The sequence below is a fragment of the Neomonachus schauinslandi genome, chromosome 11 (assembly GCF_002201575.2).
Source record: "Neomonachus schauinslandi chromosome 11, ASM220157v2, whole genome shotgun sequence".
Lineage (NCBI taxonomy): Eukaryota > Metazoa > Chordata > Mammalia > Carnivora > Phocidae > Neomonachus > Neomonachus schauinslandi.
Genome location: NC_058413.1, coordinates 23,123,562 through 23,141,260, shown reverse-complemented (window position 1 = coordinate 23,141,260; position 17,699 = coordinate 23,123,562).

Here is a 17,699-nt window from a genome sequence, read left to right as displayed (position 1 = left end):
GCCATTAAGGAACACTGGGAGCCTCTGTAAAACAAATACCCAACCAGAAGGATGAGACAGGTCTTCATATATCAATTCCTGTCAGTGATTTATTGAGGCTGGCTTTCAGGAAACATTTATTGTTAGGCAATTCTGGCCTGCTCTATGTGCACGCAGAGCAGGATCAGAGGCTGGAGAACTTCCTTTGGTGAACAGATGCAGCCTTTGGCAATTGAAGTTCTTAGGCAATTGAATGTTCTAAAATAGTAATACGTGAGTGGATATGGTTACAGTGCAGACATCATCTTCAGAGAGGGAAAAAGTCTGGGGACTGTGAGCAATCAGTACTTAAGGTTATGAGATTGGATTAGATCCATGAAATAGGGCATAAAAATGGAGACAGGGACTGGCATGGGAGGTATTTCAATTTTAAGGAATCAGGCAGAATAGGTAGAACCTCAAAGGAATCCAGGAAGGAATGATCAATGAGGTAGGAGGGAAACCAAGAAGAGAGGGTACTCTGTCCTGGAAGCAAAGTGAATAAAATATATTGAGAGGGGAAGTTATCAGCTGCATCATATGATCTGGATAGATCCAAAAAATGGAAAAAGACTGAGAATTTACATTGGACTTAACATGAAAGTCATTAGGGACCTTAACAAAGCAATGTCAAGTAATGGGTGAAGCCAGAATAAATTAGTCTTTAAAAAGAATGTGACAAAAGAGGGAGAGAGTCTGATCAAATCATTTGAGGATGTTGATTGCAAAAAAGAGAAATGAGGCTGCAATTGGTGGGATTCTGAAAGGCACTTAAAGCATCTGGCCACACTCAGTATGTTTGGTGAATATATGGAGTAATGGTGAATTAAGTGAAGACCTCTTTGCCAGATGCTTTGAAGAATACAGAGAGGATATAGAGACGCTTATTCCTCCTGAGACATCTTCTCCCTTTTGCACAGTAAAGCTCAAAATAGAGGCATATCAATGACTATTGAGGGATACTTGAATGTGCAGTCTCTCAGGGATCAGAGGAGATGAGCAGTAGAAAGCTATTGAGAATGAGGCATGAGCACACCTTAGGTTCCTGTGGAGGTTGGAGGAGACCATTATTGATACATGTCAGTGTCAAGATAATGAGGACTGAGGCCTGGAGATGGAAGTGTGTTTAAGTAGGTAAGTCAATGAGGCAGGTGTGTTTTTTTGTTTGTTTTTTCTTTTTTTCTTTTTTTAAAGATTTTATTTATTTATTTGAGAGAGGGAGATGGTAGAGGGAGAGGGACAAGCGACTACCCGCCCAGCAGGGAGCCCAGCATGGGGCTCTATCCCAGGACCCTGGGACCATGACCTGAGCTGAAGGCAGATGCTTAACTGACTGAGCCACCCAGGTGCCCCAATGAGGCAGTTGTTTCTAAAAGAAAAAGCGGATACAAGGCTTTGGTTTTAAAGCTGAAGAAGAGCTATATAGCTTGGTACCTGGCCAAAGGAGTCTCCAGTGTCAAGCTTAGAAACAGTAACATAATAATAAAAAAAAAGAAAAGAAAAAAAGAAAACTACAAAAAAAAAGAAAGAAACAGATGCCCCATTCTCTTGTCATGGAGAACAAAGCCCTTTATTTCCAAATCTGCATACTGGACACATCCTGGCTGAGTGAGAGGCTGACCTCTGTTTTTAGAGAAGTGTAATAGTTGAAATCAGAAAAGCTCATGAATGCATGAATAGAATTTAAAAAATGGAGTACTTTGGCATTTATAATCTGGCCAGGAAAGAGAATGTACCTTGCAAGAAGGAGTGAGGATGAGTGGAAGAGGTGATTTTATCATGTAGTCCTATCCTGTTACGTTTTGTTTTTAGAGTAATAAAAGAACTCAACAACAAGGAGACCCAGTTCTAGTGTTTAGTCTTCACCTTAATCTTTGTATGGCCTTGGGGAATTCTTACAACTTCTTTGATCTTACAACATAGAGGAGAGGGAGGAAGAGAGTTTTCTTTTTTAATATGAGAGCTATAACAACATGCTTATATGGTGATGGAAATGATCTCATATTATTTTAGTTATCACCCCAAAGTGGTTGCCCTGAGCAGACAAGTTTAGAAAAATTGTATTAGATTCTTTCTTGAACTAAACATTTGTCTTATCAAATTAGGTTGGTTAAACCTTAATTTTCCTACTCCTTTTCCGTCCTGGCTACCTTCATTTTCTTCTATCCCTCCTTCCTTCTGTAATAACATATTGAGTGCATACCATGAGACAGGACCTTTACTAGGTGCTACTACATAAAAGGATGGCTATACCATTTTCTTAAGGAGCTTTCGAAATTCAAGAACAAGAACCAAACAAACAATTGAAATAAGTAATTTGTGGTCTGAAAGCCAGAGGAGGAAAAACAAGTCTAGAGTACAAAGACTATAGAATTTATTCCTGGAGGACATTTACTTTTTAAACAATAATATTTAACGCTAGATGGGAATTACTACTGATCATCTATCAAACCAGATTTCTTTCTACAGTGTTTCTGGATAAATGGAACATAGGTAATATGGGTTTTGCTTCAAAGCGTCTGCTGATCTCCATTGTAATTTGTATCCCATTTTAATGAAATAATCTGATTTGAATGACCTCCGCTTGCAAAAGACTAATTTATCATCATCTTATGCAGCTTTGACTATAATGCCATGCTCTCAGGATATGAAAGAGGCATATTCCAAAGGGTAGCATTTGAAGTAAAAGCATCAAATCATAACCAAACAACTTATACGGAAGTCAGTCAAGAGACTGCACCAAGTGTCAATTTAAGAAAGCCTTCAAACCCCTAGGTGTTTTTGAAAAACTTCCCAAATAGCACTTTTGTGGAATGGGGATGATCTAAATGAACATTGTTTCACACCCAATTTGTTGTGCATAGTTTATGCTGCCTTCCATGACCATTAGATTCCCAAAATGCTTTGTGTGCAGCCTGGGAGAGGTATAAACAAACTAAGTACAGGCTTGATTGTACTATGGTAGTTGGAGCTTTGCACCTCACACAGCCTCATTGTGGGTGTGCACATTTTCTAAAAGCTTACGGTTTGAATAGACCTCCCCTCCCCTTTTTTAAGTTGGTATATGCATGTACTTTATTTTTAGATGTGAAATATGTTTCAAAGAGCAGTAAGTTCAGAAAAAGATTTTTTAAAATTTCAATTGCATATGTAGGACAAATTGATGATGTAGAAGGCTTGTGATCATGGCATAGAGCCTAGCTTTTGAATATTTTTCAGTTCCTACTTGTAATGATGTGGCCAGGAAATTAGCTTGTTGTTTTAGTTCGTGGCATATTTGCATTTAAGTCACATGTTAAGTAATCTATCCATGTGGCGCCTTAACTAAAATAATTAGGTAAGTTCTAGTACTTCTAATGAAAGTCATATTTTATTATTCGTTATATGAAAGCATCTAAATTTTTTGAAAGATAAGTGTTTGTTCATCTTGCTCATTGCTGTTTACTGCTATTTTCCCAATACCTAGTACAGTGTTGAATAGTTGAAAGAGGAGAATTACTTGCCTTGGGGTAAAAGCTTTCTAGTGTGTCACCCTTAAGTATAATGTTAGCAAGAGGTTTTTCATAGATGTTCATTATTACTAGTATGCTGAGAATTGTTTTTATGAATAAGTACTGAATTATTTCAAATACTTTACTGTAGCTATTGAAGAGATAATATGGCTTTTCTGCCTTTTTCTATTAATATGGAAATGACATTGAGTGATTTTCAACGGATAGATCTTGTATTTTTGGAATAAGTTCTACATGGTTATGACGTATAATTCTTTATATAAATTTCTAGATTCATTTGCTATGTTTCTTTAAAGGTTTTGTGTGTATGTTCATGAGGTATATTGGAATGTCGTTTTCTTATAATGAGTGTATGAATTTGCCAAACTTTGATATCAGAGATTTAGGGATAAACTATCCTCTATTTTCTGAGAATTTTTATATAATGGGTATTATTTCCTCCTTAAGCACTTAGTGGAATTCACTGCTAAAGATATCTGGCCTGAAGATTTTTCTGTGTGAAAATTTTATTTTTAAAATTAAAAAAAAATATTTATTTATTTGACAGAGACAGCAGGAGAGGGAACACTAGCAGGGGGAGTGGGAGAGGGAGAAGCAGACTTCCCACAGAGCAGGGAGCCCGATGTGGGACTCGATCCCAGGACCCTGGGATCATGACCTGAGCTGAAGGCAGATGCTTAACGACTGAGCCACCCAGGCGCCCCTGTGTGAAAATTTTAATTACAAATTCAAATTCTTTAATAAATATAGGGACATTTGGATTTTCTACTTCTTCTTGTGTCAGTTTTGATGACTTGTATTTTTCAAAGAATCTGTACATTTCCATGTAAGTCATCAAATTTATTGGCATGAAGTTCACAGTATTCTCTCATATTCTTTTAATGTTTATAGGATTTGTAGAAAGTAAATATTTGTTAAAGGTGAATAAATGAATAAACCACAGAAATTTACCCAAATTTGTTTCAACTCTCCACAGTTTTTAAAATTTTTGCAAAGCAAAACAATAAGAAAAGCCTTTTGATTAGACAGAAAACTTTCTCAGAAACTTTAAAATACATTTTAAAAAGGAGTATGTAGGTATGAATGAGAGGAAAATAATTTTGAGTAAACATGAGCTTCCCAACTTGCTCTTCATCTCCCCCACCCTTTTCTCCTACTGTGACAACTCAGGAAATGGTCCCTCATGGACCCCATTAAGATTTCAGCTAAATACATTTTAATAAATCACTGAACTATACTCTAAGCTTATTAACTGCAGAACGAAATGTTATTCATTTTTGAATTCTTCATAATACTTAATACAGTGCTTTGCACCTAGTGTTCAGTACATGTTTCATTCATGAATTGAGGCAAGTGTCTTTGACCCATGTCAAAGAAATCAAAATAATCAATTTATGAAATAAACCATGCTTTGTGGCTTACATAAAATTTAAGTTAGAGTCTTATATAATTTCTAGAGCTTAAAGAGAGCCCAGCATGGTAAATCTACTTTGATATTTACATGTATATGAAGAATATTTTATCGAGTACAATATGTTTACCTTGAAGTATGACCTATATCCATGCTAATTTCCAGACTCTATAACCAAGCAGTAATTACAGGCAGGGCGCCATTAGAAGTTAGCGCATTTCTCTTTCTCCTCAAAATTTCTGATGTGATCAGTTTGTTTATTGAATGGAAAGCCAGGGATTGATGCTTTGTTAATATCCTGACTTTATGTTTTGTATTTCAGCATGAAGCTTCTTTCCTTTAGACATTTGACAATGACTGAAGAAAAGGCTCCCAATTGTAATAGATAAACAAAATATTTTATGCTTACCTTTTCACAAGTTTGGCTGTGTTCTTTGGCAGGGTTTATAAAGATATTTCCAGCTCTAAAATATTATAATTTCATTTACATTGGGACTAATCAACTTTCCTTCAGTCTTTCATCCCCCTCTATAATTATAAAGAATTATTCTCTTTGAGCTCCAAAACCAGAGTCAAAGATCCTCAACAAGTATTCATCTTCTTTTTCTTTTGAGTCTATTCTCAAATTCAGAGGTACAGTGAGATTTTCAAGATTCTGCAAGCCATACAAATAGGCAGTTTTAGGCTATAAAATAGGAATTCTCTGAATTAGTGTATGACGAAGATGTCCCCTCCACATATTCTTTTTTTTTTTTTAAGATTTTTTAATTTATTCATTTATTTGAGAGAGAGAGAGAGAGAGAGAGAGAGCACATGAAGGGGGGAGGGTCAGAGGGAGAAGCAGACTTTCTGCCGAGCAGGGAGCCTGATGTGGGACTCGATCCCGGGACTCCAGGATCATGACCTGAGCCGAAGGCAGTCGTTTAACCAACTGAGCCACCCAGGCATCCCCCCTCCATGTATTCTTTACGTTCCAGCACGTAGCCCTATTGCAGTTCAAGTATGTTGGAAAGACCTTGCTCAATCAACTTTTAAAAGTTAAACTCCTGAAAAAATGTTGACAGATTTCCTCATCCTTTTATAACATTTCTTTGCAGAATACTAAACGTGAGGGAAGAATTAAAATAGCTAGAGAATTCTTTTTTTTTTTTTTTTGTCATCCTGGTAATAAATTGCTTCTACTAGACCATCAGAAACAAAACTTTAAACAAGATGCATGAGCAGTGACAGAGTGGATTTGTTACAGATCTTAATCAATGTTATTAATCTCACAATTGACCTCTTAATTAATGTAAGTATAATTGTAGTAGAAATAGTATTTGCTATGTATCTCATCTACTTCTCAAAAACTTTCCTGCTCTTCCTGTTGCATTCTCCTCCTTCCTTGCTTCCTATCCCTCTTTTCCCTACTTTCATTCCCAGCCCCATTTAGGAAACAAATGCTAATTACTGGAAAGGAATCAAACTTCTTCAGAAATGCCGGGACTTTTTGTCTTTGGAAACCCAAATCTTTACATGGCTGGGAAATACCATGTTATCGGAAGCCGTGTTAATCAGTTTTACTTTAGCTGTTGGTCATGGTTCTACAATAGTCATCCAAATTCTGTGAGTTTTCTCCATAGAAAATCTGATGAACCAGGGTGCCTGGGTGGCTCAGTCATTAAGCGTCTGCCTTCGGCTCAGGTCATGATCCCAGGCTCCTGAGATCGGGCTCCCTGCTCCGTGGGAAGCCTGCTTCTCCCTCTCCCACTCCCCCTGCTAGTGTTCCCTCTCTCGCTGTCTCTCTCTCTGTCAAATGAATAAATAAAATCTTTAAAAAATATTAGCTTTAAAAAAAAAATCTGATGAACCAGAGGAATGCTATTGTATTTAGCCCATATCAGTAGGTATTATCTGCACTATTATTACCTGGATTCAAGCTTTTTTCTTGTTTCTCTTCCTCTAAAATATGAATCTCCTCAAAGGAGGTTTCTTACTGCAGAGTCCTTGCTTCCTAACACAGCACTTTCAGAAAGGGGAGGTGAAGCTTTACCCAAGAGGTTGGTGATGAAATGCTTTAAAAAGAGTTAAGCTAGTGAAATCATTCACATTATATATTAATTAAGAATTCACATTTTGTTACTAGCCACATTCTTGCTGTAGGTCCTTGTGCAAGTTACTTAAACTTTCTGACCATTAGTTTTTTCATCTGAAAAGGGATTACAATAACATTCACAAGGCTGATGTGGGGAATAAATAAATGGTGTTGGTTCATAAATGAATGCTAAAGAAGTGCTCCCTATAATTATAATTTTCATCATCACTGTTATAAATTACCTGTTCAGGATTCCTGAATTGATAAATCCTTCCAAGCACCAAGTCTAGAAGCACAGCTGAGATGTAGGTCTGTTTTCCTAGGACATAGACTATGAAATGGAACTTTGCATGGGAAGTTTATTGAGGAGTGCTTTCAGTAACACCTGTGAGAGAGTGAGGACAGCCTTAGTGGACAGAGGGAGGATTTGAACTGACATGCAGGTGCCCCTTGCTTCAGGTGAACTCTTGGAGAACTCTGGCACTGAGATATCCCTCAAATTTGACCTCATTTGAGGGAAAGGAAATTGGTATGTATGTTTTCACTTTGGGCAGTCATGGATGTGGACTGCCCCAGGGCTGGGGGAATGAAAATTTGGGTGCAATAGTTTTCTTCATCTGAAAGCAGATCCTGGGGAGGCACTCAGTTGGGTGGTAAGCAGCCAATACCCCCTGCATCTGGGAATGACGTCATTGGTCCTGAAGGGAGGGATTGGGTAGACTATCATAGAGTCCATTACTACTGCCAAACCAAGAATTTACCACATATATGATGAATCCATGAAACTCCTAAAAAATAATGTTATGTAATATGTAAATGAACAAAAATGATGTAGTAATAGATGTAGGTTTTATAAGTCAAAAAGTTGAGATGTAAGGAATTTGTGGTAATCAGGATCACCCTCGAGGAGAGGTAAGATTTAAGACATACCTTGAAGAGTCAGTGGCCTAGGAAGAAACTCCAGATCAGCAGATGGTAAGAGCAAGGTATAGGGATGGGAGTAGGAAGGGCTAGTGGAATAGTTACTTTTAAATAAACATGTACAGTTTTATTGTCCACATTTAATAACAAATATTTTGTTGATGGTAATATTCTAGAGTCCCTGAAACTAACAGGTAAACAACAACAATAACAAACACAACAACTAAATTAAGAGTAATGGCATGTCCAATTACATACTAACTGAAGACAGAGACTGTAGGTCATTCACTCTCCAGTGATCAGTAAAATGTCTTTTCTATAGACAGTAGTCAGAAAAGAAGTTTAATAAAATAGGAGGAACTGATCCCTGCTTAGTGCTTAGCATTGTAAGTGCTCACAAGCTATGTGTCAAGTAATTAGAGTAATCAAGATGCAGTCACTGACTTTAATTAAACTTTACAGCACTGAGTGAGGAGTAATAAATTTATATGAAATAAAAGTGGAGAGGATTTAGGGCCAATCTGAACTGCATATTGATTCAGATGATAGTAAAATATATGTGTATGGACACATCAGTAATTAACTAGTGTAAATCATTTCCAATGAGTCTTCTCTCTCAAATATATATTCACAAAGAATATAGTGAAAAAATGTCCAAACATTTTGTTAGTCTTAGTCATGACACTAGGCCTGTGCATATTTCTGAATAGCTGCAGGTGTAACATTGCATGACCATGCTCAACTTAATGAAGAATGATCAGAGTACTTAATGAATTTTGACTTTGAATTAGAATTACAAGTCTGAATCTGGGAAATAGGGGGTCAAGCAGACTCAGGATAAAGAAATTCCCTGGGAAGGGAATTAAGAGCTTTGTTCTAAGAGGATTGAATTGTGTACTCATGTACTCATCCACCATTTTTCTAGTGTTTGTTATGTGGAAACCAACTTAGGAAACCAACCACTAGGGAAATATGAAGTTTTTATTCTTATGATAGAGCTTAATGGAGGGAGAGAGGGAGAAAACAAGTAAACACATATGCAGTTGTAAATTGTTTAGTACTAAGATGAAGAAAGAAGGTGTGTGTATGTGGAGGGCAGGGAGATGCTCACTTAGGATAAGGAGGGAAGACACCTGTAGAAAGATAAGCTTTAAAGGATAAAGATTAAGAACTTGGCTAATAAAAGACCAGGAAACTGGTAGTAGGAGGAAGTAGGTAGGAGAACGTTCCAGGTAGAAGGAACAACATATAAGAAGGCCCTGATATAGGAAAGGATTTGGCATATTTGTCACATGGCAGGAGTCCACAGTTCGTAGTAATGTAAGCAAGAGAGAAATACAAGCTGAAGTGGGAGGGAAATAGGGTACACAGCCTTGGGTAAGCATATAGGTTTTAATTTATGTCATGGAAGCAATAAAATATTTTAACCAAAGGAGTGACATTAATTGATTCAACAAATATGTATTGAAAGTCTTAATATATGCCCAGCAAGGTTCTAGGTCCTTGGCATACATTAGTGAGATAAAACGCACATTCTAGCTTGAGTTGGACATAAGCTTATATCCTAGTTTGTGTATGGGGGTGAAGATAGACAACAAACAGCCCCAATAAATGAATTTTATGATGTATCAAAAAACAATAAATTCTATTGATAAAATGAAATTCAGGGCCACATAAGGTCAGGAATGCCAGGGGTGGGATGTGAAAATTATCTGTGATTTTAAAGCAGTCAGGGCAGTCTTTGGTGATTAGATTATGATTTAAAAAGATCACTTTGCTTCAGATATTTGGGTTTTCTTTCAGGCTGTGACTCTGAAGGAATGGAAATACATTTTGTTATCTTTGGTATGATACAAACTCTGCCTCTGTATCAAGATTTTATGTAAGTGTGATTGTAACTGTGACCATAGTTTCACACTCAGGATCCCCTTGGATTTTGTATTGCCGTGTTTCATTCACTGATTGTTTGAATGTGAGATGATTTAGAAAAATACGCTTTCAATGGCTTTGTAGAGGGAAAAACATTGTTTTTATATCCAGTGGGTTACCTGAGTAAGCAGACAACCAGATTTTAAAAATTGGCTAATTCAACAGGAGGGAAGTCAGTTGTCTGGACATTCCAGTATCTTTTATTTCCCTACATTGGCTGTAGAGTCAAGAATTCAAGCCTGATTAGGAAATAGTAAGACTGCCCTGAGAAACTTTTAAACTAGAGCTAGTTATTTAAATTAGGATCAATTCTTGTCTTGATGTCAATGTCTGATCAAGAACTCAATTTTCCATTATCATTTGGTTCCTCCTCCCCAATTACATGTGCTTATGATGATTTTTAGAATATGACATGATTCTATGGATCTATTTAAAATATTTATATTGTCATGCTATTAGAGATGTTTAAAGTGAAATTCTGGCTAGCAAGATTTATCAATTTAATTTATCAATTAAATTTTAAGACAAAGTGGCACACACCCTTTCTTATTAATTCTTATCTTTATTCATTCAACAAACACTTACTGAATTTCCATTATAGGCTAAGTCCATGTCTAGGTGCTCAGGAATCAGATAAAAAAAGACAAAATTCTTACCTTGGGAGACCTACACCAAAGGAGATATAGATATTTTTCTCTTCTAGAGATCATTTTCAGTTGGTTATGTGAAACCCAACTCATTCCAAAATTTTAAAAGCGATGAAGGAAGGAAAGAAGAAAAGGGATATGCTGATTGAGGCAGAGAGGAAGAATACAAGATCAACCAGAAATAAAGCATTTCGTTAGACAAGTTTTACTCTGTACAAACATGGTCAACTAAGAGGATGCCTGTGTGCTGAAATATAGTTCATGCTTTACTAATGGAGTTCTATACTTTGTAACAGGATTGCTTCTTCTGCAACAAGGGGTGCCTTTTTTTAATATTCAAAAAGCTGTGAATGGATGAGTAGTGACAATGATCAACTCTTACATTTAATGATATTGATAGCTGATATTTATAGCCTTGACATGTGTTAGGCATCATGCTCTGTGCATAATATCTCATTTTATCTGAACCACCTAATGAGGGAGACACTGGTGTCATCCCCCTTTTACAGATGAGAGAACTTGTGGCTTAGAGAGAATGCAATGTATACCCAGCTAGTGGAACCAGGATTTGAAGCTAGCCTGTGTATCTCCATGGCTCACTGACTCCAGCAACCACGTTGAAGCTTAATATGCACAAACATGCATGCACACACACACACTTGAATTTGATTATCATTTGCAGCTAAAGAGTATACAACATCTGTAGACTAGCAGAGGATTCAAATGTATAGCAATCTTGTGTTTAGAATTCAGTAATACTGAGCAGGGATGAATTGCTGTTATGGGATTCTTGGTTATACTGCTCTATTAATTTAACAGCAGACTCTGACTTTATTACAGTAAATAACATATTCATTAAAATGTTTAAACACTCATGAATGAAGAGAAGAGGCATTAGAAATGCAGACTGGTAGACTAACAAAGCAGTGGAACCATTTCACTGCATTAGGGAATTCTGGGGAGGTGATCTGCATGTTCTCAGTTTCTGACTCTTTTAGTCTGTTTTATGTTTGGCAGTCAAGCCTTTTCATACATACCGCAGAGGCTAACTAAAGAGAGCTGTTTATTTGGGAGAGAAAAATCAGCAGCCTCTCAGTGGAATCAAGCAATTAAGAAGTAGTGTAAGCCTTCATGAAGGAAAACTTTGTTTTGGATTGCTTTAGACTAACCCACCACAGGGAAGAATTGAGCAGTCCTTCATTCATTCATGTGGCATGAGAAAGACAATTGCATTTTGAACAGGGGACTGAAAATGCAAGTGCTTTATGAATGTCAAGTAAGACTGGTTCTGCAGACAATTTTGTTTGGGATTTTAACTTCATAGTTTTAAGATTATCTGCTCTAGTGAAGGATAGCTCCTGGATATTCCTGATGTCAGCATTTGGGGCATTTATACTGGTAAGTTAAAATATACAACAGGAGTGATTTTAAGAAATAAAACATTATCTTTAGCTAATTTTAATCACCCTTGGAGGCCTTTGAACGGGATGGCTGTAGGTGCACAATGTGTTATATGTGGCAGAGAATATTGAGGTTGTAAAGATGTGCACTGTAAGAACTCAGGTGATAACAGTGGTAATAGAGAGGAAAAGACAGATGGAGAGAAATAACATCTCATATTGATAGGGCTTGACTACTCTTAATAGAATATAAGAGTTAGTGGAGAGGAAAGAGTTGGTCTCTTTCTGCTGCACCCATTCACTTATTTAAGCAGTAGGTCGTTAGCACCTATTAACTCTAAGGCACAGGGCAGTGCGGAGTATACATTGATTGAAAAAAAATAAGACCCTTGCTCACACAATGATGGCGATCTAGGTAGAGGTACACAGAGTACACAGGACTAAGAGTATATGATGGAGATATGTAACTGAGTCATGCAAATAAAGGAAGGCTTTCTTCAAATAAGTAATGCATGAGCTGAGATCTTATATTTGAGACAGAGTTAACTTGGTAAATAAGAGAAAGACTGTTTTAGGCTAGGAAAAGTCCCATATCAGGAAAGAGGATGACGCATAGAACTGTGAGACTGGTGTAGAAAACAACAGCAGAGTACAGGCATGGGTAAGAAGACATGAGGTTGAAGAAATACGTAGAGGCTTAAGGTAGTCATTAATACTCAAATATATATCAGTTCTTCAACTTACCATGTATAATTTCCCCTGTTTTCCTGAAATGAGGTGTGATAACTGCTTTATAAATCAAAATAGTACGAGATAAGATTGAGAAATGCTTTGGAAGGTAATGAGATTAAAAGTCAGCATTGCAGCAAAGATCAAATCAAGTCATTACACCTCTGGTTAAAACTTCCAAACGGATTAAAATTTCTCTGAGTAGAAGTTCAACTGAGAGTGTGAGCCCTAGCGTATTCTTCCAATTGGGTAAAAATGGCTCAGAGAAAAGGAACCAAGGATGTTTTCTTCCAGCTAAAGCCTGATAGTTGCAAAACAATTACAACTAAACTAAAAGAGTGTATGTGAAAGAGGGAGTGAGAGAGGAGGAGGAATAGGCAGAGGTGAGGAAACAGAAGACTGAAAAAATATTTAGAAAATCTAAGAGGTTTATGGAGAAAAGAACTATGGAACTTACTGGAATTAAAGAAATAAAAAAGGTTTTGAGAGTTGGACTGCCAAAGAAATCATGAGTCTGAACAACAAGAGCAACAACAATAAAACAAAAACAAAAAGTCCATTACTAATTGGTCCTAACTTTTATGGAAAGGAAACAAGCCAGGAAAACAATTCTGTGGCTAATGTGAGTTTATACTCCAATTCCTTTGGGTGTGAAACAGTGGAAAAATAGAGAGTTCCCAGAGTCAGAGCCAAGGCAACAAATAATTGTATGCTGGATAGTTTCTCCCAACTAATAACATTCATGCTTAAAGAATATTTCTATCAGCAGGGTAAAATTACTTACATTATCTGACCAGCAGATTTCAGAATTGTTATGAACCAGTGATTTCTCCATAATTCACATTCTTCTACCTTCTAAATGGGATTGTTTACTGTGATTATCCTGTCTGTCTTGCCATTGCATTTTAGGTATGTGTGGGTCAAATAACTTTTCACTTCATAGGTCTTTGGACCAAAAGGACTCATGTCCAAACGCAATGAAAGAATACTGGACAAGAGTCAAAGATATTGGAGTTTGAGCTGGAGGCAGTGATTGTATGTGATTCTTGGGTTATCTTCTCTGGGGAGAGGGTTGATACAGATGTAGGAAAGAGAATAAATTGAATATTTGGTGATTAAAAGAGTGGACTGTAGTAATTGTCCGTTAATATCTCCAGTTCTCGGTCACGTGGTGTGATTATATTTCTTTCCTTTGTGAAATTAGGTCTGATCGTGTGATATACCTTGGTTAATGAATTGGGAGTGATTCACTGTACTCTTCCTTTGAAACAACTAGCATAGCTTCAGATGATTGTCCATCCATCAGCATAGGTCCTTCAAATAGGATTAGGTGGAACCTCAGCCAGCCCACAGTGGACATGTAACATGAGGGAGAAAGAAAGCATTTTTTATTTTAAGCCTAAGAGGAGATTGATGAGATATTTGATACTGTAGTATTACCTAGATTATTCTGATTGATATAGGGCTACATTATGTACAACATTTTAATCAATATTAATTACTGTTATCTTTATCCTAAAAGTAATGGAAAACTATTAAAGAATTTTGGACAGGGTAATCAATATTATCACTGCCATCTTGTTAGCTAGCTCATCCTTGGTGAGGTCAAGTTTATGCATTGCCTTAATATCTACTCTAGACAGTTTGTATACAAGCTTGGGGCGCCTGGGTGGTTCAGTCGTTAAGCATCTGCCTTTGGCTCAGGTCATGATCCCAGGGTCCTGGAATCAAGTCCCGCATCAGGCTCCTTGCTCAGCGGGGAGCCTGCTTCTCCCTCTCCCACTCCCCCTGCTTGTGTTCCCTCTCTTGCTGTGTCTCTCTCTGTCAAATAAATAAATAAAATCTGTTTACAAGCTCACTGAACAAACCTTAGGTGATTGAGAAAAGGTATCTACAGAGTTGGTTTGACATCTTCTCCCCCAGATTATTGAAATCCTTTTTTAGTGTATGACCTCAGAAAAATATTCATACTGGATGTTAATACCCTCACATAGTGCCCATTCCTGATACATCCTTATTCCCTAGACCTCCGGTTTTCTAATCTTGTCCTTCTCAAATTTCTGGCCTTCCAGTCGTACCATAAACTGTTACCCATAGACTACCAACATTCTGTTTACACTGACAATGAGGTAACCACTGTGTTTAAGCATAGTTAAGTTTGTTATTCAATTCCAGATTTCTACCTTTGAGGGCAATCTCAAGTACTATATTGGTCATGGTGCTTTCAGGATAAGGTAAACCATTTTGTGCATTTCAGGCAGGAGGAGAGTAAATTTAGGCAATGTTCAGAAAGGTCTTTGATGAGCTGGAGTAACAAATGGGAGAAGAATATTGTTTCCCAAAGATCAAGATATTGTAACTGTCCTTGATAGGAAACCATGAGGGGGCACTTTTAGAAAAATGTCCTTGCTTGCTATTGCTGCTGAGGAGAAATACAGAAGTCTGTCCCTTTACTGAACATTCTAAAACTTCCATTGACACAGCTGGATCCTCTTATATGCCATTGTACATAATTTCTTTGCTGATACTGCAGGTGCTGTTTTAATTGCCCCCAGAATCAGAATAAAAGGGCTCCTCCTTTTTTATCACCTTCTATTCATTCAGCGCCATCTCATTAGAAGAATCCAACAAAAACCCAGATTACTAGGGAGTTTGTTATATACTTTGTAGGTGTTTTATCCTTGGTGATGCAAAAGCATGCAGAAGAGAGAATGTGAAATTAAAAGTCATTGGGCACTATTGGGCAAAAAGGGATTGTGATCACATTTCAACTTAGTGGAGATCACCACTCTCCTAATTTTCTCCTACTTCATTAACTATTCTTCCTTAGTTCTCTTTGCTAACTTTTTCTCATAATCTGGACCTCCCAATATTGTAGTGCCCTATGTCTCAGGCCTCAGATCTGTATCTTCTTCATATACTCTTATGCTTGAAGGCATTCTCTCCTATCTCATGATCTGTAGCCAGACCATCTGTATATCTTTAGACCCAAACTTTCCTCCAAATTCCAGACTTCTACATTCAGTCAGCCACTTGAACATTTCTTAAGGCAGACTAGCATATACCACAACAGAACCTTTGGTTTTCCCCCCTCTCCTCCCTGTAGCACCTCCAAAAACAAGGAGCAATAACAACACACACACACACACACACAAACACACAATTCTGATCCTCCCCCAGGCTCATACAGTTGTAATGGCTGGTAATGTCATCCTTCAGTTGCTAAGTCCAAATACCTGTGGTTACATCTGATCCCTCTATTACCCTGACACTGTACATGTCTTACAATAGCACGTTCTGTCTGCTCCATCTTCAAGATAGATGCAGTCTGTCCTTGACTTTTCCACCATGACCATTCTAGTCACTAGCATCTTTTTTTCTGGACTATTTTAATGGATCCACAACTGGTCTGTCTTATTTCACCTTTAATGCCTCCTACAAAGTCTGTGCCACAAAGCGGCCAGAGTGACCTTCCAAAAATTTAAAGAGGTTAAGTAACTTTGCTGCTCAAATTCTTGTAAAGGATTTCCATCTCACTCAAAATAAATTCCTTAGATTGTTAATGTGGCCTATAAAGTTCTACACCATTACCTTTCTGATTTAATATCTTACTACTCTATCACTCATGCTACCCCAACACACTACTTTTTTGCTATTCCTCAACATAATAAACTTATTCAGTGCTTTTGCACTTACTCACCTTTCCATGGAATGCTGTTCCCCTACTTATCTGTAAGTCTTGATCAATCAATTTTGTTAGGTCTCTGCTCAAATATCATTTTAGAGAAATTTTCCTGATTATCAAAAAAGTGTTCTTCCATATGTTCTATTTCCTTTCCCTGATTTACTTTTTTCACAGCACTTACCACTCTTGTCCTTTGTTTGTATAATTCTTTGTTTCTATAACTCTATACAGCTCTTTGTTTATTGCCCACCTCTTGCCACTAAAATGTTTAGCTTCATGATTGCAGGCACTTCGTTTTATTCACTGATGTTTTCTTTGTATCTAGCAGAGTGCTTGGCCCTAGGTAGGTGCTCACCACATACTTGCTGAATGGATGGATGGATGGATGAATTAATGAATGCAGTATGAAAAATGGATTGGAAGGATTCCAAAATTGTTGCAACTTGAGTTGAAAAGTTGTTGATGCATGATGGTAGCTTGAAATAGGGTGGTGATGGTAGTAGAAGGAGGGTAGTGTATGCTTTCAAGAGGTATTTATAAAATAATAGACAGCATTTGGTGGTCAATTGAACATAGGTGGCAAGGAAGAGTTCAATGTTAAAGATGACATTTAGATTTCTAGGTTGTGCAACTGGATTAATGATGGTGCTATTCTCTTGAGAAAAAGGAATAGAAGAGGAACTGATTTTAAGGGTAAAATCAGTTAATTTTGAACACTTAACTTTAGCCATGTATATTCAGACCCAACCTTTATATCTAAGGAACAATTACCGAATAATTCAAATCCCTAGATTAATCTAAAAATACTTATAATGAAGGAGCTATTTATATTGTTGGGCTCTAGGGTTCTTGATGAAAGTATGTATAATTACTAGAGAAATCTTCCTTTTCCCCACTCATAAGAACATTTTTCTTTCAAGTCACCTAAGGCCCCTTCTGCTCTCAAAGTCTGCTGCAAGAAAGTATCTAACACAAATCACTTACACCATAATGTGAATTTGAGTCCATGAAGCATTCTGATGAAGTTACCTTATTTCTGACTATATAATAAAAGTCTCCACCCGTTTCCACTCAGATTTCAAGCAAGAGTAATCAGGTAGGCAAGATCATTTTAGGAATCATAACTCATCTATTATACATGATATTATATTTATCAAATAATAATTTAAACCTATTTTTTATATATAAGATAAATTCTGGGTTTATTCTGATAATGTCAGAGAGATGAGTAGCTGAAGCATTTTTAGCCTCATTTCCAGTTGTGAAATAAATGGATCCTCAGCTCCAAGAATTTCAAGCCAGTATAAGCAAGTAGGTAAAATCATTGTAGGAATAAAGACCTATCTAATATCCATGAGATTATAACGATCTGC